This window comes from Elaeis guineensis, chromosome 15, assembly GCF_000442705.2.
Source record: "Elaeis guineensis isolate ETL-2024a chromosome 15, EG11, whole genome shotgun sequence".
Taxonomy (NCBI): Eukaryota; Viridiplantae; Streptophyta; class Magnoliopsida; order Arecales; family Arecaceae; genus Elaeis; species Elaeis guineensis.
In genome coordinates this window covers 42788827-42810777 of record NC_026007.2, presented here as the reverse complement: position 1 = coordinate 42810777, position 21951 = coordinate 42788827, and the positions used below count along the sequence as shown (strand labels likewise).

The 21951-nt window shown below is 35.7% G+C and overlaps 2 non-coding genes across 2 annotated transcripts; one reads left to right on the top strand and one right to left on the bottom strand.

The window, feature by feature from the left end:
• The first annotated feature begins 5278 nt into the window (after positions 1-5278).
• Positions 5279-5384, top strand: LOC114912781 (small nucleolar RNA R71). The gene has a single exon (XR_003798617.1). It is a non-coding gene; the product is annotated as a small nucleolar RNA R71 (small nucleolar RNA).
• Positions 5385-14952: 9568 nt separating this feature from the next.
• On the bottom strand, positions 14953-15058 carry LOC114912780 (small nucleolar RNA R71). Its single transcript, XR_003798616.1, has one exon. It is a non-coding gene; the product is annotated as a small nucleolar RNA R71 (small nucleolar RNA).
• Positions 15059-21951: the final 6893 nt, after the last annotated feature.

Here is a 21951-nt window from a genome sequence, read left to right as displayed (position 1 = left end):
AAAAAGCTTTCACTATTTTTTTGAATCTCCCACACTCCTCGGATGGAGAAATGAAAACCTATATGCGATTGATTTTAAGTGGGTACTGCGGTCCCACTGATCTATATACACCTCACCTAATAGTTATTGGTGAGCATAGATTAACGAGTGGACAACACCTTGTCCATTGCTTCACTAAGCAAGATGCAGCTGGTTTGGTCTCTAAATCCTGTGGTCTCACCTAATAGTTTTGGACATATTTCTTAGTTAAGTCAGACCCATCGTTCACCAGCGGGTGCAAAGCTGTCATTGGGATCCTCACCTAATAGTTGTTAAGCCCAATCCCATCTCTATCTTGGGACATCAAATATCAATAGAGTGATTATACCTTTTCGATGCAATCAAACTACTATAACCAACCGAGAATGATCAACACCAGGAAGGCACCCGCATCTTTACAATGATGGAAGACCTCTAGACTTAATATTTAGTAAGGAGATTTAGGTTTAGGTCTCTTCTAAATCAGTAGATATAACATCTGACTGATCAAATTTAGATCAGCACATCCATATGTCTGACCAACCTAGTCGGTATGGGTGAACTCGAGTGAACAAGCGATCCTGTGTGAAACTAAATCTCTCAAAATGATCAGATAAGTTAGGATGGGTGGGAGTCCCCCTGTTGCTTTTTTTAGATACTAACAAATTGGTCAGATCAGACAACAGAATAAATTAAATAACCACCATCTAGATACTTACCTTAGATATCAAATTGGTCGATTAGAATCAATCAGGTTAACCTATTGAAATGGATCCAAACCACTGAGCTAAATTTAATTTTGAGTTAATCAATTCACATCAAAATATAAATCGATGCGACCAACTACAATAAAACTCAACTTTGAGCCTCTTTGACCTAATCTTAATCAACCATTGATTAGGTTCAATCAACTGCTCAAAATTAACAACGAGTTCTAATCTGATCTAATCAACTGATCCTAATTGTAGTTTGATCACTCGACCTAATTTGTTCAACCCATACCCACATACAATAATATAATTTTTAAATTTTAAAAATAATTTTTAAATTTTATTTCATTGCATGCATTAGTGACTTATTATCTTGAAACAGTTTCAGATCTAAATCTAATGTCACATATCATATATATGAAGTTTTAAATCTAAACTACAAACATATATCATATATATATATATATATATTAATTTTTAGATCTAAAATAAAATTTATACGTATCAAATATATGCATAACCAGATCTAAAATAATAATTAAAATATTTAAAAAAATATTTTTTTAAAAAATAATTTGCATCAAATTAGAAAACTTTTTTAATATAGGGGGTAAATCCTATATCAGGACAATCTTATATCAGTCTGATGTGAATATTTAATCATTATCACTTCAAATTTAAATATAAAATAAGATATATCATATGCATTATTTTTTAGATCTAAAAGATTGATTTAAATATTTTGAAAATAGTTCTCAAACCGATCAATCTTGTGCTAGGATAATTTTTTCAATATAGGAGATAAATTTTATACTAGGACAACCTTATACCAGCACAAGATCAATTTTAAATCATCTAAATTTTTAGATCTAAGATAAAAATTAGATTATATATATCTTAAAAATCGATGGCTCTAATACTACTATTAGAAGATCGGATAGGGTTGCATGCATAGATTTCAAAACATTTTTGAAGAGTAGTAGAAATGAATAGAGTTAAAACCTTTAACCCCATATATAATAGATCTTATCTATTCCTACTTGAGCTCAAAAATAAATACATGCATATAATCTAAAAATTAAAATAAAGATGAGATTGAATCTCAAGATCTTTGCACAGGTTGAAGTACATCGCTACCGATGATCTTAGATCTGAAGTTCCTTAAGTGCACATATATCTATCAAAATCAACCTTGAATCTTTCTTCTGGTGATAGATCCTTCTTCTCCAAGTAAGATTTTGGCCTCTTTGAATCTTGATCAACTGTTGATCTTGACTGCAATCATAACTTTTGAACTGCAGCCTTTTCTCCTTGTTCCTTGCTATAGAAGAGACTTCTCTCAACTCAGGTGTGTGGGATGATGGACATCCAACCCTTGGGTGTTGGAAAGAGAAGAGGGAGAGAGGATGAGGTGTGAAGAGGAGAGAGAGAGAGATCTAATTTTTAATTAATTAATTTATTCTAAAATCTTAGAAAACCATCTCCCATATAGAGATCTTATCTTGATTCCAAATCAAGATCCAATCAATCTAAAAAGATTAGTTCTTATCTCATAAAATTTTTATCTTTTTAATCTGATTATTTTTCAATAAAATTAGACTTAATTGGAATGATTATCACTTCTTTTGGCATGTAGATAGAGCGTCCCACTCAAAAAAGGTAGACTGAGTGGGTGCCCCTAATCAAAAGGGGTAGGTAGTTTGGGTGCCAAGGGAGAGAGGATGAGGTGTGAAGAGGAGAGAGAGAGAGATCTAATTTTTAATTAATTAATTTATTCTAAAACCCTAGAAGACCATCTCCCATACAGAGATCTTATCTTGATTCTAAATCAAGATCCAATCAATCTAAAAAGATTAGTTCTTATCTCATAAGAATTTTTATCTTTTTAATCTAATTATTTTTCAATAAAATTAGACTTAATTAGAATGATTATCACCTCTTTTGGCATGTAGATAGAGCATCCCACTCAAAAAAGGTAGACTGAGTCGGTGCCCCTAATCAAAAGGGGTAGGTAGTTGGGGTACCAATCCTTGGCATCCCTTTTAGGGTTTTACACACAAGAGAGGGGGCATAGCCCCTCTCTCTCTCTCCTTCCATGTCAAGGCAAGAGAGGGGGTGGGCCCCTCTCTCTTCCTCACGCCACTCCAAGGGGTTGGTGCCCCTTGGACCTGCCAAAAGGGAAGCTTGCACCTCCTCACTTCTTTCCAATAATTTCATCCTCCAGTCAGTTATTGTGTGAGTGGATAACAATTTACCTTTCTCATTTTCTGTCACAGTGATGCCTGACTTCTTTGGCACCACCTGGGTCAGGCTGACTCATTTACTATCAGAAATTGGATAGATAATGTCTGCATCCAACCATTTTATTACCTCTTTTCTTACAACCTCTCGCATGCTTGGATTTAATCTACGTTGTATGTCCCTATGTGGTTTGGCCTTGGCCTCACAATCAATGTGATGCATGCAAATAGAAGGATCAATGCCTTTCAAATCAGCAATTGTCCACCCTATGGCCTCTTTGTGTTCTTTGAGCACACCTATAAGTTGGTCTTCTTGTTCAGTGTTCAGATCGGGGGAAATGATTACTGGCAAAATCTCATTGGGTTTGAGAAATGAATACTTCAGTGTGTTAGGAAGGGGCTTTAACTCAAGGATAGGTGGTGCTTTTAGGGATGATACTGGAGGGCTCGATTGGGTCGAAAGTTATTTATACTTTACAGTCCAAGAGGGAGTGGTACTAAAATTAGGTGGCTCTAGAAATGCATTTACTTTTCTGCTATACTTATCATTGTCAAAATCATTGACTCCAAAATGTTCTAAGCATGCCTGTAAAGGGTCTGAGTCCAGCAAGGTAGGGGTTCTGTCCTCTTTAATTTTCTCTAACAAATTGATCTCACCATAGTCAAAAGTGGGTGGTCCCTGTGCTATGCTAAAAATATTCAATCTCAGCTTCTTGTTTTTGAAAGACACATCCATAATCCCGGTCCTATAGTTTATGCAAGCATTGGCAATCGCTAGGAAGGATCTATCTAGGATGATAGGTATTTGGCTAGGGTTGCTGCCTGATTCCATATCTAGTACCAAAAAATCCATAGAAAAATAAAATTCATCCACTTTCATTAACACATCTTTCAACATTCCATGGGGTACTTTAACTGATCGATTTGCAATTGTAGGGTTGCCGTCGTGGGCTTCAATTCTCCAAATCTAAATAGGTCATACACAGAGTTTGGGAGAAGGTTAACACTCGCACCAAATCTAACAATGCTTTCTTAATGGTCAGGTCCCCTATGACATAGGATATGATTGGGATACCAGGATCTTTAAATTTGGGTGGGGTTATCCGTTGAAAGATGGAGCTGGCTTGTTCAGTTAAGTGGACTTTTCTTGGTGTGTATGCCTTGGTTTTTCACTTCTGAGTGTATAGATCTTTGAGGAACTTGGCGTATGTTGGAACTTGTTTGATAGCATTAAGAAGGGGTAGATTAATTTGGACTTGTTTGAACAGTTCAAGCATTTTATTCATTTTGATGCCCTTCTGGTCTAGAGGCAGAGGAGATTCTAAAGCACTGGAGAATGGGGCCTTAGGTGCAGGTGCTGGTTTAATAGGTTTTTCCCTATCTACAGATTTATTCTTCCCTTGTTCAACTTGTTTTGAGGGTTCTGATTTTTAAGTTATCTCTGGCTGATTTATGGTTCTTCTGCTTCTAAGGGTCATGATAGATTTGGCATCTTTGAAAAAAGTTTCTAGGCTAGTGGAGCTCTCAGCCATATACTACCCCTTTGGATTACTAACAAGTTGGTTGGATAATTTGCCTTCCTCCCTCCTATTCAAGGCTGTAGCTAGTTGTTCTACCTAGATTTCTAGCTTTGCAATTGACTGTGTGTGGGAGTGCAAAACTTGTAGTTCTTGCAGAATCTTTTTAAGGATAGCATTTGAAGAAGATTGAGAATTTAGTGCTGATTGTGGGTATGGAGCCAGTTTATAAGCTCCCTCAGTGTAGTTGGATCTAGGTACCGGGGGCCTTGTAGTAGGTTGTTGGGCCCAAGAAAAATGAGGATGGTTTCTCCAATCCAGATTATAGGTGTTGGAGAAAGAATTGTATCCTGGTCTGAAATTATTTTGAGTTTGTGCTTGATTGACTTGTTCATGTATAAACTCAGAGAATTGATGTGCAGTAGGATAATTATAAACAAAATGAGTAGAACTCGAACATATTCAATAGACATCTATCGCAGATGTGAGTGGAGTGCTGGTGGGCATGACTTGCAGTATTCAGTTCATCATTTGAGATAATTCATCCATTCGACTATGGATGTCCATTGAACTACCAATCTCATAAATACTACCCCATTTAGGTCTAGACATGGGAGGGTCTCTCCTGGCAGCAGACATATGATGCAATGAGTTTTTATTTAGGGTTTCAAATAGCTGCCAGACTTCAAGCTCATTTTTCAACATGAAGGTTCCATCACAAGATGCGTCAACCATTTGCCGGTGCTTTTCTGACAAGCCATTATAGAAGCACTGGACCAGTTGTCATTTGGGTACAGCATGGTGGGGGTATTTTCTAATTAGTTCTTTTAATCTCTCCCAAGTCTCATGAAATATCTCTCCATCCAATTGAAAAAAATTAGTTATGGCCTTTCTGATTTGATTAATTTTTTCAATTGAAAAGTATTTTTTAAGAAATTCTCTCTGCAGTTGATCTCTAGTTGAAATTGTGATTGTATCCAAGGAGTTCAACCAATATTTGGCTTTTTCCTTTAGCAACAAAGAAAATAATTTCAACCTAAGAGCATCGTCAGAGAAATTTTAAATTCTATCTATTTAACAAATTTTTAAAAATTTATCTAGATGTATGTACAGATCCTCATTAGCAAGTCCATAAAATGATGGGAGCATTTGGATGACACTTGACTTGATTTCATATTGAACTGCCTCAACTGGAGGCACCTGGATGTAAGGAGAGTAGGTATATGTGGAAAGAGTAAAGTACTCCTTCAACTGTCTAGGTGGATCAGTCTCCTGGTTTCGGTCCATGTTTTTGGGTTTGTTGGCTCTAAGGGTTCTTTCAATTTTAGGATTTAAGGGTTGAATCTCGGATTGCAATGAGCGATGTCCAAGCATAAACCCTACAATTTATACCTTAGAGCAAACACAAGCAATTTTAATTTTTTTTATAATTTTTTTTTAGATTTTTAGGTATAAATAAAAAAAAAAGATGAAAGAAATTCTAAAGATAAGAGCCTATGGAGTCCTAAATTTAAGAAGTAGAGGCAAAAATTTAAGTTAGATTAGATATTTTCAGTCAGCAATCAAGTGTGTCAATCAATCCTACCTACAGATTGTCCTAGATCTAGATAGCTCCTAACTGTCAAGGTCATCTTCGAGCACTCCAAGTAGCAGACTAGCCACTCAACTGACTAGATAACTGTAAGGTTAGTGAGGGTCCCCCTATTGCTTTTCTTAGATACCAACTGAGTTGGCCAGATAAGCGAATGGAATCAATTAATGAACCATCTTTCTTCGGAACGTAATCTCTGAACCACTTTTCTAAATACCAGTTAAACTGACTAATCCTAACCCGGTCCAACTCTTAGGGGTCTTTGTCCTATTGAGCTCGAGACTCCTTACGGGCCAACACCTAATTGATTTTAGATTAAAGACTTGGGTTAATGCAAATACAGGATGGTGGTTTGTAGGTCAAGGAAGGATGATGAAATCTCTACCTTATATTGATTAGAATTTTGCCCTTAAGATATTTTATAGAATTATGTGATGCAAAAAAAAAAAAAAAGATGTCCAAATTTGGTGATTAATCAAGATTCAATTAATTTATTTCTCTTTTTAGATTTTGTGATTAAATATTTAATTTTTTAAATAGATTATGAGGTATCAGTGTAAAGATTTGGTTGATTTTACAAAAATATAAGTTTGACTAAGTTAACTAGACAAGTTAGAAAGCAAATAAAAGGTAGAAAGAAAATATAGTAAATATATTTTTTATTTTTTTTAAATTTTTTTTGTATAGAACAAGAGAATAAAAGGCAAGCTGGAAAATAAAGCAATTAAAGTTAGGACAAAAAAAAGTAAAGCAGCTAACCAAGAAAGTAGTAAATTAAAGAAAGTAGTAAATAGATTTTTTTTTATATAGATTTTTATAACTCAAGGTAACTAAAATATGATCTCTGGCAATGACGTCAAAATTTGATCGCTGTCATAAACGGTCAAAAATAAATCTAATTTACTACTATGTAGATAGTATGAGTCATGATAGTATCCACAGGGATTGTGTTAGTCACGATTGAGTTGGTTAGTTTTAGGTTAGATAGCAGTATAAAAGTTGATTAAAAGACTACTTAGATTAATAAGAAAATAAGTAAATAAAAAAAATAATTAAAGGTTAGATGCAAGTATGAAAATGGATTTTCAAGATCTCAACTATTTTCTTGTTAGACAGCTGGTACTCTTCTTAACATGCTTTGGATTGGTATCTAATCAATAAAGATATAATCTATCTTAGAGAGCACAGTCCGTATCTTTGGATCACGGCCTATCTCTTAAATTTATAGGCTAGTCAAAATTATTTAGATACATAAACCAATAAATCTATGATCGATTCCCAAGCATAGCCTATCTCACTGAGCAAGGGTCATATTCTTAGATCACGATCTGTCTTTACGTAGTCATAGGTTATTCAAAGACTCGTATCATATGTAAAATAAATAAAAAATATAAAATAAAAGAAAGAAAGGAAATTCTTTTATTGCATAATAAGAAAGCAATACAAAAGATAGAGAAATAAAAATACTGTCATTATAAGTAGTCTAGTGATTTTTTGAGATGTGATATCTAGTCGACCATCGAAAGATTCTTCATCATGATTTACATCTTGAACTCTAGAGATTCCTTTCTTGGGACTTAGAGAAGACCTTCAACATCATGAGAAAGAGATTTGGTAGAGAATAGACTAAGAAAAGTAGGTTTGGAAGAGGTTGGAAGGTGGAAGAGGGTTACTGAAATTTTTAGGCTGCAGACTGCAGGGATGAAAATAAAGAAAGATTTGGAGAAACTTTTGGAGGCTTTTGCATATGAGATTTTTATGGTTTATAGGGGACTGATGGAGGTTTAGGATGAATAAGTTTGAGAGAAAAATATTGTACCTTTGATCAGTTAAAAATCTGGAAAGATAAGATTGGTGCGAAAAAGGGCTGTGGCGTGGAACCTAAGGCTATGAGGATTTGGATGCAAAAAAGGCTTATTGGCATGGAGAAGGCTGATGGATCCTTAAAGGAGGCCTTGAGGTCTTATTTATAGAGTGGAGAGTGGTCTTTTAGGGTTTGGAGACATGAGTTAAGGAAAAAAAAGAGAGGTAGGAGCATGAATAAGGATCCTTAAATCAAGCATCTTACTTCTTCTCCATTGATCAATAAGTCCTCTTCACACTTAATCTTCATGAAGAGTGATCTTTTAATTTGAACCCTTGATATTTAAGTCGTGTTCACATTTGATTTCATATATCTTCTAATCTGGGCTCTTGATTAGAGAGGTTGCTTTTGGACTCTTGATCTTTAAGTCGCGTTTATATTGGAATGGAAGCTGGTTACCTAATTCACTCGAATCTGATCTGATTTGAGTTCAATTTGAATCGTATGAACCCAAACTCTTAATTACCTACAAAATAGACTAAAAAGTATCAAATTTTAATAAATAAAGAGTAATTAAATAGAATTATATATCTTTAGAGACTTAATTCAAGTATTTATTATGCACCATTAAGGAGATCCGATAGAGCATCGCACCAAATAGACAGATACTATGGTTCTTTGGTCCGGAATGGAGATCCTGTTGAACTTGATAAGAATAATGAGGATCCGATCACCTATATAGATGCAATGTAGAGGTCTGACTCTGATAAATGATTTGAACCAATGAAGTCCGAAATGGAGCCCATGAAGTTCAATGATGTATGGACATTATTTGACCCACCTGAAAAGATAAAATCCATAGAATGTAAGTGAATCTTTAAGAAAAAAAGAGATGCAGATAGAAATGTGGAGACCTATAAAGTCTGTTTGATTATCAAGGGATATCGTCAATATTATGGTATTAATTATGATGAGACTTTTTCTCCTATGGCAATGCTCAAGTCTATTTGGATCATGTTTGTAATAATAGTATATCTCAACTATGAAATCTGACAAATGGATGTGAAAATAGCTTTTCTGAATGGTGAGCTGAAAGAAAAAGTGTATATGATACAACCTGAAGATTTTACATCCACAGACAAGTTTAAGATATGCAAGCTTCAGAGATCCATTTATGGATTGAAGCAAGCAAGCAGGAGTTGGAACATGCATTTTGATAATGCGATCAGAATGTATGACTTTGTTAGGAATGGAGAAGAATTCTACATCTACAAATGGATTAACAATTTTATGGTAGTATTTTTTATTCTATATGTGGATGATATTCTTTTAATCGAGAATGACTTCTCCGCATTACAAGGAATAAAGGTTTGGCTAGCATCTCAATTTTCATGAAGGATTTGGGAGAAGCATCTGACATCTTAGAGATGAAGATCTATAGAGATAGATCAAAGAGGATGCTCAGATTATCTCAGTCCATATACATCGACACCATGCTAAAATGGTTCAATGTGAAAAATTCCAAGAAAGAATATCTTTCGATAGGTCATGAAATTACTCTCTCAAAGAAGGATTATCTAACAACTCCTCAAGAGAGGGAATGTATGAGTAAGATTTCATATGCTTTGACAGTGGATTCTATAATGTATGCTATGATATGTATAAGATCAGACATGACATACTCACTAGGGGTAGTGAGCAGATACTAGCCTGATCTGGGAGAAAACTACTGGAAGGTTGTAAAAATCATCCTTAAGTATTTAAAAAATACTAAGGACCAGTGGCTCATTTATGGAGAATCTGACTCGAAACTTATGAGGTTTATAGACTCCAGCTTTTAGTCAGACCATGACGACAGTAAGAGTGTGTCGGATTTTATGTTTATCCTGAATGGTGAAGTAATCTATTGAAAAAATTTCAAGTAGCACACCATGACCGACTCAGTGTGTGAGGCAGAATGTATCGCAGCATTCGATACTACGAAAGAAGCTGTATGGATGCAAAAGTTTATCAGTGAGCTCAGAGTGGCACCCTCTCTGGATGGTCCAATCCTGTTATACTGCGACAGCACTGGCACCATAGCTCAAACAAAGAAACTGAAGTTCCATCAGCGCACCAAGCACATACTACGCCGCTACAACCTGGTTTGGGAGATCATAGATCGAAGTGATGTCAAGCTTCCAAAGATCGATGGAAAGGAGAATCTGACCGATCCATTTACTAAAGCCCTCAATGTCAAAGAGTTTGAAGACCATAAAATAAAGATGGATATACGATACTGTATTGATTGGCTTTAGTCCAAGTGAGAGTTGTTGGAAATTGTGTCTCAAAGTCAATTGTCAGCTTGATGATGATTATACTTATTTGTACTTGTATATGAATTATTTGATAAAAAAATTATTTGATATTTTTCATCACAAATATCTACATCTTTAATATGAACTCCTATGTTGTGATGAAGTCCTTAAGACTAATTTAAGTAGAGAAAATAGTCCTTAAACTTATTCACGACCAAATGATATATTATTACTGTGATGATAACGATATCAAGTGTTGGTCATTGTGTGTCATATGGGTTGGTTATCCTCTTAATCAAAGAGTGTAAAGACACTGATATGGCATGCAGTATAGTGTAAGAGTACATTCATATCAAACATGATCAATTATGAAGCACTCTGCTATCAAGAGTAGCTCGCAAAGGGTATGGATATAAGTATCCCTCCGATCTGAGATCACTACGATGACTTGCAACCAACTCACTGTACTTTGGCAGTAGACTATCTGAATTTTTAATTTAATGATGGAAGGTTTTTGGATGTAGTCAAGCACTTGTCAAGTTGGTGCGTGAGTCAAGACGGGATTGATCCCTTCGAATAAGTAGAAGTTAATACATCAGTATATTTCAATTTTGTAAAATCTTGATCAGGATAATCTATGTGATAGATTTTAAAGGTTGAAATATAATGTGGTTGACTATTTCAGAGTTGATAGTTAGACCCTAGGTCATCTTGAGTATTAGGATCAAAGGGATGAATTATACGGTAACCATATGTCTGTAGGTTCTTGAATGTTGCTTTGCAATCATTTGACCTATCCGAATGTCAGATTCTATTGCTAGATGGTTACATCGATTAGTTTGAAAAGTTATTTCTGTGCTATTGGCTTAGATACAAACCTATGGGGTCCCACTCAAAAGAAGTTACTAACTGATCACATGGCTGATCAACGATTGAGAATCATTCTAAGGTTTAATCATCAATTCTATTGATTGTTAGTCTTATGCAAAAGTTATAATCTATTATAAAAGGATTCATTAGTAATTAGATTACTAATTAGCTTAATTTGATTGAGCAATGTAAATTGATTCAGAACTAATTGAATTGGATTCAATTTGGTTTGATTCGATTAGGTTATGAGATAACCTAATTATTTAGGGTGAATGATTTCTAATTTGATCAGAAATTAGACTTAATTAAATTCTAATTTGATTAGAATTTAATCATGTTTGGGATCTAATTGGATTAGGTTTAGATTGATCTAATTGGTTTAACCTAATTTGGTTAGGTTAGAGACTTAATTGGATAATCTTTAAAGAGTCCAGATCAACTTGGACTCTTCCTCACCCTAGCCGACCACCCATGAAATGCCACCCACCTTTCCTAATGCCAATTTCAGATTGGCATGATGGATCTCCACCCTAAGAAGCATTGTCGCCCACTCTTGATCGGGATCAAAAATTTAGATCAATTGGTTGATCTAATCGAATTCAAATCTAATTTGAATACAAGTAAAGATAAGAAACCTGTTCCCATCCAAACACCTTCATGCCTTATCTATATAAACCCCTAATTTTTGTGAGACAACAATTAGAATATAGAAATCATTGAGGCTATGGTTTTGGGGTGTGAGGTCTTGGGTTGGGCTGCCATCATTGGCATGTGAGTATAGAGGAGAACTTTTTCCTCTTGGGTGAGCATCCTAGAAAATTGTTCTAAGGTTTTGGGAGAGAAAATATTTAAGAAAGAAAGAGTTCTTCTCTCCTTCTTCTTATGCCACACATTACTCCTAATCCTTCTTTAGATCTAGAGGAGTCTGGGATATCTGAAGATGAAAGATAAATCAGCCATCCAGAAGTTGTTACGTGAGCTAGCACTCCCGGGATGACAGATCAGCATAGGACTTCGAGTGGTTCACTTGTAGAGGTTGGACATCTTGTGCGGTGGCAAGCAAACTTCAAATCCATGAATTTCAGATGTGGAGTCCTATCTACACAAAGATATCGAGTTCTGAACTTGATTGATGCATAGATGAGATCTATGATCACATATGTGATACGTCATATGTGCAGATTTCATTTTCAGATCATGTACATGCATTATATAATGTTATAGATCCTAGTGTAGGTGTTAAGATTAGATCTTAAGCATGTAGTATAGATTAAATTGTTTAATCTGATTTTTTACTGCATAAATAATTTTTAAAATACATGCTATGAGCCTACCAATTTTCTAACAAATACATGCTATCGGTCTGTCACCAAGCCTAAGACAAAACCTAAGTTAGCCTGCCTCTATCGACAAATTTTTAGTGCAATCCAGGCTAGAAGACAACAACGACATGGCCTAAAGCAAGACAAATTTTCAATCCATGAAATTTTTGACTCACAAAGACAACACATTTGGGATGTGGCTGTGGGCATCCAGGCACGGTCCTAGTGTAGACGACATGCGTTCGAGCATGGTTTTGGGCGAGCGGGCAAGGTCCCTAGGTGCAGGTTCATTCATGTAGTTCACATGCAGGCGCTTGGGACTTGCACACGGGCCTGGGACGTGACGTAGAAAGAAATTTAGGGTTTTAAAAAAAATAAAAAAAAAGGAAGAGAGAGGTGGGGAGTTCTGTGGTGGCTAGGATTTGGAGTTTTAAAAGTAAAAAGAGAAAGAGAGAGATGTGGAGGCTTAGGAGACTTGGGATACCTAGAGTTTGAGGGGGTCCTAAGGCTATGAAAAGGGGTGTGGGGTGGCCTAAGAGAAAAATGGGAGAGAGAAAAATGTCAAAAAATTTTGTAAAGAGAAAGAGAGGGAGGTTGCCAGCTGTTGGAGTTTCGGGAGAGAGTTTTGTAATGGCATAAGGAGGTTCTGCTGTTTCTTCGTTCTTCTCTGATAAGAAGATGGAGCCATTGATGGCGAGTGAGATTCAATCCATAAGCAGCTAAATCAGTCATCCTTGGGGGAGTATATGAAGTCTTTCAATCCAGATTTATATTTTATTTCTTGATCTTATTGTATATTTTCTTTTACTATGTAATTAATTATTTGAACGTTGGAAGGCTACTTTCTTTTTGAATAGTATTGAATATTTGGCAAACATGAATATTTTTTATGATTTTATTCATATGTTCAAGTAGTAGTTTTTCTTATTTTATGGTACTTGATCTCGAATAGCTTATGGCTACATAGAGATGAGTCGTGATCTAAAGATATGATTCATGCTCAGCGAGATAAGCTATATTGAGAACAAAATTATAGATTTATCTTTTTATTATCACTACGACTTGTAGTTTGTAGTGATTTGAATTGCTTTGATTCAAATACTAATCTATGATTAAGGACGGATTTGAAAAACCTAAGGCACTTTCTTCCATTTGATTTTTCTAAAATTTTATTTTGATCAACTTATTTCTTTTGTCTTTCTCAAAACCTTGAAATTCTTAAACCTTCACCATATATTTTAATTTGAACACAACTCAGCCCATTGTTCCCTAAGGATTTGACATCTGATCTCACTTTATTCTCTATAATAGTTGAGTCAGATTAAATTATTATTCTTTGGTGCTTGTGATCGCATTCAAATTTTGGCACCATTGTTTGGATCATTGGCATGGTTGTTTTAACATTTAAAAAAATTAATTTCTCATAATACATATAGTGACATTAGAGACAAAAATAAGATAAAAAAATTATTTTGCTTAGACATCTTGTTTGTTGCATTGCATTCTCATAACACATCTTAAGGATACAAACCCTAACATAAGATAAGATAGAGATTTCATCACCCTTCCTTATCCCACAAACAAGAGTCTTTCATTTTGCATTGACCTAATCCTAATTAAAATCAATTAGATGTTGGCCTCTAAGGAATTTGAGCTTATTAGGATAAGAGAACCTAAAAGTTGGACTGGGTTTGGAATTGATCAATTGATTGGTGTCTAAAGAAAGTGGTTCAGAGAATTAGTCCTAAAGAATAGTGGTTATTTAATTAGGACCGTTACGAGAGCAAGGGGAGCCTTTCATCAATTTTACACTTATCTAGTCAATTTGGTTAGTTGATTTCGTACTTGGAGTACTTGAAGGTGACCTTGAAATAGTTAGGAGTTGTCTAGTTCTAGGTTAAACTTTAGCTAGAGTCTATCTTTTATGTGAAACTTGTTTGCATTTAAAATCATAAAAAAAAACTAAAAATATTCTTCTCATCTATCTGTTAGTTTTAGGTTTCTTTAGATTTCTCACCTCTAGATTTTTCGTTCCTCTTCCCTTTTCTATAAAAAGCAAAAAAAAAGTTAAAAAAAAATTTAAGATTCTTTTGATTTAGAACTCTTGGTTGCATACTTGGCCGTCGATCTTTACAATCAGAATTACAACCATTAGACCAAAAAATTGAAAAGACTCTCAGAACTATTCAATCTAGGAATATGACTGAACATGGTGAACCCAACTCTTCTTATCAATTAAAAGAGTATTTCACTCCATCCTCATATATATATTCTCTTTGTATTCACTCCTTGTGGAGGCCTCCCAATATGAGATTAAGTCTAGTGTCATTCAAATGTTGCTTTCTTTCTATGGACTTAGTAATGAGAATCCATATAAATATCTAGATGAATTTCTTAAGATATGCTCCACTATCAAAATCTAGAATTTTTTCGATGATGATCTTAGGTTGAAATTATTTTCTTTTTCGCTCAAAGATAAGGTCAAATATTGGCTATATTCATTAGACTTAGTGACCATTTCAACTTGGAACCAACTTCAAAGAGAATTTCTCAAGAAATACTTTTCAATTGAAAAAATTAATTAAATTAAGAAAGCCATCACTAATTTTTTTCAGAAGGATGGAGAATTGTTTCATAAAACATGAGAGAGACTTTAGGATCTCATTCGTAAATGTCCACACCATGCTATCCCTAAATAGCAATTAGTTCAGTGTTTCTATGATGGATTATTAGAGAAACATCGATAAATGGTTGATGCCTCATATGGAGGGACATTCATGCCAAAAAATGAGGATAAGGCATGGCAATTGTTTGAAACCCTTAGTAAAAATTTCTTGCATTACATGTCTGTCTCTTGTAGTGAAAAACCCATATTTGTCCAGAAGAGAAGTGGAATCTATAAAGTCAGAAATTCCATAGATATTCATAGTAAAGTCGATGAGTTGTCCCAAAAACTAGATCGCCTATTGAATATCGGACACTTTTCTGCTCCATCCTTTCTTGCTCAAGATATTTGTGCTTTATGTTCGAGTCACACCCATTGTGTGAGTGAATGTCCAGCCGCATCCCAATTTTTTGAGTTTGTACAAGAGCAAGTTCAGCAAGCCCAAATACAAACTGCTTATAGACCAGGGAATAACTCATTTTCTAATACAAACAATCCAGTTTAGAGGAACCACCCTAACTTTGCTTGGATACAACAATCCATTGCTAGGCTCTCAGTCCAAAGAGCAAGTTATCCCAACAGAGCTTATAAACCAGCTTCTTACCCACAGTATGCAAACAATCTACAACTTTCCCCTAACACGGCTTTTAAGGAGAAGGTACTGCAAGCTCTGAAAGGGTTGAAAATGAATATCTAGTCCTCTATTCCCACATGCAGTCTATCACCAAGCTAGAGATCTAGATAGGTCAACTAGCTATAGCTTTTAATAGGAGGAAGGAAGGAAAACTACCTAGCCAGCCCATAAGCAACCCAAAAGGGCAATACATGGCTGAGAGCTCTAATGCCCATGAAACCTTTCCTAAGCAAGCTAAATCTATAATGACTCTTAGAAGTGGAAAGTGTTAGATGTGTGCCCTAGATGTCAGATCGGCTGACACATTCCTGTACAGATCTAAGGGCAAATTTATAATTTTAACTATAAATGAATAAAAGGGTTATTCTTCTATCACATTGTGTACATTGTGTCTGTGATACATCCTTTGAGTTAGTAGAAATATAAATTCATATTTTCAAGAGTTGAAAATTTAAGGCATGAATTTACATAACTAACTCATAAACAGCTCCTGACTATAGGATCATCATGAGGATGGTGATCGATCCGGAAGGTTGGTGTACGATCGCTTCTTTAAGATAGATGTGTCTTGAGTTTACGATGTGGAGATATCAGAGTGAGAGTACAGATATTCATTGAGAATGAGAGTACTGAGCATGACCATATCAAGCAGTCATAAGGAAGTCTACCTTCTCGTCGATGACTAGCTCGATGCTGCAGTTGTGTGTCTAGTTCTTTGACCTGAGATGTATTGACAGTTCATCTTGAGTATGTTATAGTTTGACTACATCATAACTCAATCTCCTAGTCATTCAGAATCTTAAGGTATATGTTGGCTATAGCATATTCATTATAGGAACTAGGTCGCACCAAGATGGGATCTATCAACCTCGGTAGATGAGAGGAGTAATCCTATGATAATTGAAAGATCGAGTCCTTAAGCCCATGCCCATGGCAGAGTAAAATAATAGAAAAGAGTTTTCCATTAAGATTTCACATCGAACTCGGATCGATCGATTAACTCATATGACTGATGTTGGGTTTGACGAGTTCACCTTAACCCTAATTCAGTCGGGACTCATGATAGAGAAACTCAATCACACAGATAACTACATCGAGAGGTTCATCTTCAGTTTTGATGGATTGCCACCACATACTGCTAGGTATCACTGGTAGATTTTGAGAGCAATTAGAATGATATTGATGATCGATCATTCTAATTGTTTGAATCAGAAGAGTTCTGATCCATCGAAAGGAGTTTCGATGATGTTGATGATGAGATAACGACATGTCTCATTACCATACGAAATTGAACCTAACTGGGTCACACAAATAAGGGTTAAGATTTGGATGTCATCAATTGAGCTAACTCAATTGATTTGGATTAGATCCAATTAGGTTCAAGAAAATCGTGCTAGCACACGATTGAGCCTAACTTTTTCCCCGTGTAATCTTTTCTGTCTCTACTGAGCCAAATGTGATTTGACTCATCTAGAGAACCTTGAGAAGATTTTTCTCAGTCTAAATGAAGCTTGTCCTACTCAGAAAAAGCTTGTCTTAATTCATGAGATAAATTTAAGACAACACCTATTAATTTCTAGCACTTGCCAATTTCATTTTAGGACATCTGTCAAAAGTTGACATATGGGTCTTAAACTGAAGAGAGCTCATTAAAAAATTTTTGTGGAGTGTCCACATGCCAAAATCCAATTGAATTGGGTTCCATAATCAGATTATGGCATGAGCCCAATTGGATTAAAGTGGGCGCCCCAAATGGATAAGAACCAAAGTGTCCTGATAAACATGGACTCTTTGGCACCACCTTGATTGAGCTTATCCAATGTTGGTGCCAACTTAGGAGAGAGGGTGGGGTTCTTATCTGATGTGATCAGATGACATCACTCCACCAATCATAATTTTTCCAAAATTTATTAGAATTTTTTGATTGGTTGAATGATGTGGCACTGTGCAGCATACAGGGTCTATATAAACCCTACTGCGCCTAGGGTTTCGTAGAAGAAATTATTCTATACATAAAACCCAATAGCTATTGCCTCCTCCCCTCTTTTCTATATCCTTCCTACTCTCCTTCCTCCCCTCTTCACGTCCAAAGAGTTGGACATCCATCTGGCAAAGATCCAAGGTGTGGTGACGCCTAGAACAGAAGGCTGCAGGACATCTTCGACAGGCTGCTGCTCCAACTTCAGAAGGAGTTCTGAAGCACTTTCAAATCAGATAAAGATCTAATTTTTGGAGTGTAGATTTATGAAGAGAAGATGTTCTAGATCTTACTTTAGTGGATACCAGTAGAGGCCAGACACTTGCGTGGCTACATCAGAACCTCGGGCTGTGCAGAGATCATCTACAGGATAATCAGATTACCCTTGAGGTACTTCTTCTTTCATCATAGATTTAGATTTAATTTTAGATTTTAAATATCAGATAATAAAATTAAATCTAGAGAATTAGATCTAAAATATGTAGGATAAAATTTTTAAAAATTATTCCACCCCAGATTTGATAAAATCTAGAAGATCCTACGAGGAAAAGCGGTTTTCTCCCCTTCAAGTGGTATCAGAGCCAGGTTGTTGGCTCTATTTCAGATCTATTTTAGATCTAATTTTAATTTTAATTTATCTAATATTAAAATATTTCAGATATCACATCAGATATGATAGGATCTGAAATCAAAATATTTAAAATTAAATCTAAGAAGATCTAACATGCATAAGATGCATGACTAGACTAGGATTAGTTGAATCCATGAATGGTCTTAAGTTTTATATTTTAATGAGATTAAAATATGAATTAAATATAATTTATTCTTTATTTTTTGATGTTATAATTATTATAATTAGATCAAAAAATAGAAAATAAAATTTTAATTATTTCATAAAATTGATCTGTTGCATGCCTAGACTAGTTGTAGAATTGTTCTAGTAACTTGTCTAGAATAGTTTTTATTTTGAATAGTTCAATTTAAATTTTATTTTTTAGATATTACATGTGATGTATCAGATCTGAAAGCATGTTAATTAGATTGATTTTTGATATATGAGATGTATGCAAAGCATGTATTAATTAGATCTTAAATTGTATATGTGATATGTTAATTTAGATCTAACTAGTTTTGTAGTTAAATTTATATTTTTGATTAAGGTGTTCCTCATGGCCGTCCGATCATAAGAACAAAGTAGAGTTTTAAGACGCTCTCTTCTCATTCAATGAGATGTTCATATGACGTGTAGGGGTGCCGCACGTTCATCCTTAATCAGAAATCAGAACTTACTTTTCTGCAAAATCCTAGATTCTGAAATCCTAGGATTTATTTTACATACTTTATTTATGAACCCAAACTTAATTAATAAATTAAGCTTATGAAATTAAGTTAGGTCTAAAATTGAGAATTTCAGATCTAAGATATTTTCATAAAATTGGGTTCGAGCTTGGGTAGCTCAATTAGGTCTAGCGATTGATCAAACCGAATCAAGAGTTGGTTAGGTGGGATCATGAAAGCTAATAATTGACCAGCCTAATAGGATTAAGTCTGGGTCAAGGTCGAATCACATTTAGATGTGACTCGATCAAATTAAGACCTAATTTGGCTCAGTGGTTAGAGCCTGGATTGTAGGCTAACCCAATTAGTTCTGGTTCGACAATTTGGTGTCTAAGGTAAGTTGGACAGATGCAACCGACTGATTTTTAATTGGAAGCTACTCGACTCGAATGCATTCTTGTCGAGTTAATGGCATATCCCTCCCATCAGTCTCACTTACCTGGCCATATGTGTCGACTCAGTTCTGATTAGAGGTGGCTAACAATTCGAGCTAACCCATGCCACTAGGTTAGTCATAATTGTTATGATTATGTCAAGTCAAGTTTAATGAGACCTAAATAAATCTTCTTAAGAAAATATTAAGTCTAGGTCTTCCACCATTATGGATATGCAGGCCCTTCTCGGGGTTGATTGTTCTCGACTGGTTATAGTGGCTCAGTTGCATCGAGAAGATGCAACCATGTCCATTAGGCATTGGATGCTACATATTAGAGGATGGGTTGGGCTCAATATTTCGGATACGGTGAGGGACCCAATTAGGAATCTAGTTCATGCAAATGGTGGATTTGACTTAACTAAGGATTGGAGCAATATCCCAGACACGGTGAGCTTCATGAATTAGAGACCAAGTTTTGGGTGTACCATGATTAGAGAATTATTGGATAAGAGTTGTCCACTCATCAGTTGACCCATCACCAATAATTGTTAGGTGAGGTGGTGAGCCAGTCGGTGAGACCGCACCACCCACTAAAAATCACTGATCACGGAGATTTTCACATCTCTACCAAGGGAGTGTAGGGATCTGAGAAAATAGTGGGAGCCTAATTTGTTTAAAAATAAAAATCTTAAATAAATTGATTGAGTCTGATTACAAAATCTAACTAGAAACTTTTGACTCTCTATAGGAAACATGTTTGCCTCAAACCTCCTGACCAAAATTCTAGGCACCCATAGACTGACTGGACCCAATTTCAAGGACTGGTTGAAAAATTACAGAATTATTCTGAGTTCCAAAAAATTGATTCATGTCTTGGACCAAGACCCACCTGCCATACCAGCATGTCCGACTGCTGAACAGAGAGCGTCTCTGAAAAAGTGGATGGATGATGATAACAAAGCAAGGTACTACATGTTGGGTGCAATGTCTGATGACTTGTAGTACCAACATGAGAATATTTTAACTACCCGCCAAATGTTGGCTCACCTACAAGAGTTGTTTGGTGAACAGAGTCACGCGGCCAAGTATCAAGTCTGTCAAAGGCTTTTTAAGGTCAAGATGCATGATGGGCAGTCAGTCCAAGATCATTATTTGACAATGATCAAGGATCTTGAGGAGCTTGAGAAGCTCGATATCATCTTAGATAAGAATTTTTAGATTGATGTGATCCTTCAGTCCTTGTCCGATGTATATGGTCAGTTCATCATGAACTTCCATACGCATAAGATGCAGTGTACCTTGGCCGAGTTAATGAACATGCTGGTTACGGCTGAGCTTTCTATGAAGGGTTCAAAAGGCTCAGTTCTTACTGTGGAGCGGACTTTTTCCAAGAGAAAGTCTTTTGGAAAGAAAAAGAAGTCTGTGAAGAAGCAGAAGGTGGATGGCAAAAAGAAGAAGACGGAATCGAAGAAGAAGGCTGCTGATAAGAAAAAATATTTCCACTGCCAATCAGACGGTCATTGGAAGCGGAACTGTTCTCAGTACCTGGCCACCGTGAAGAACAAGAAGGATGGTCCTTCTGGAGGTATTCTCATTTTAGAATCTAATCTTACGATTTCCTCTGCATCCAGTTGGATGCTTGACTCTGGTTCTAGTGCTCATTTGTGCACTTCTATGTAGGGTCTTGAGGAGAGCAGGAGGTTGAAGGATGGAGAGATGATCCTACGTATCGAAAATGGAGCAAAAGTTGCTACTGTGGCCGTGGAAACTTACCCTCTGCGATTATCGTTAAGATTAGATTTAATTTTAAGAGACTATTATTATATGCCTGCAGCAAGCAGGAATTTGATTTCTGTTTCATGTTTAGCACAAGAAGGCTATGTGATTAGCTTTCATAAGAATCATTGTAATATTTTTTATAAAAATAATAAAGTTACAGATGGTTTTCTTATTAACGGTCTCTATCAGCTATATATTGATGTATCTGTATTTAATATTGAGCAAAATATGAATGTCATAAAAATTAAAAGGCCTAGAGATAGTCTAAATGATAAGTATCTGTGGCACCTAAGGCTAGGTCATATAGCGGAAGACAGGGTTAACAAATTGAAGATATCTGGGTTATTGAGTCCATTGACTTTCGAGTCATATCCAGTTTGTGAATCATACCTTCAAGGCAAAATGACCAAGCTTCCTTTTGTGGGACATGGGGAAAGGGCCACAGACCTACTTGCCCTAGTACATACGGATGTGTGCGGCCCATTTGATGTGCCGGCTAGAGGCAACTACGTCTACTTCATTATCTTTATCGATGATATGTCTAGGTATGGGTATGTGTTTCTAATGAAACACAAGTCTGAAGTCTTTGAAAGGTTCAAAGAATTCAGACATAAGGTAGAAAAACAAACAGGAAAGCCCATTAAGGTTCTTCGATCAGATCGAGGAGGTGAATACCTTAGTTGGGAGTTCCTAGACTATCGTAAGGATAATGGCATAGTCTCTCAATGGACTCCACCTAGAACACTTCAACTCAACGAGATTTCAGAATGGAGAAATCAGACCCTATTAGATATGGTCCGTTCCATGATGAG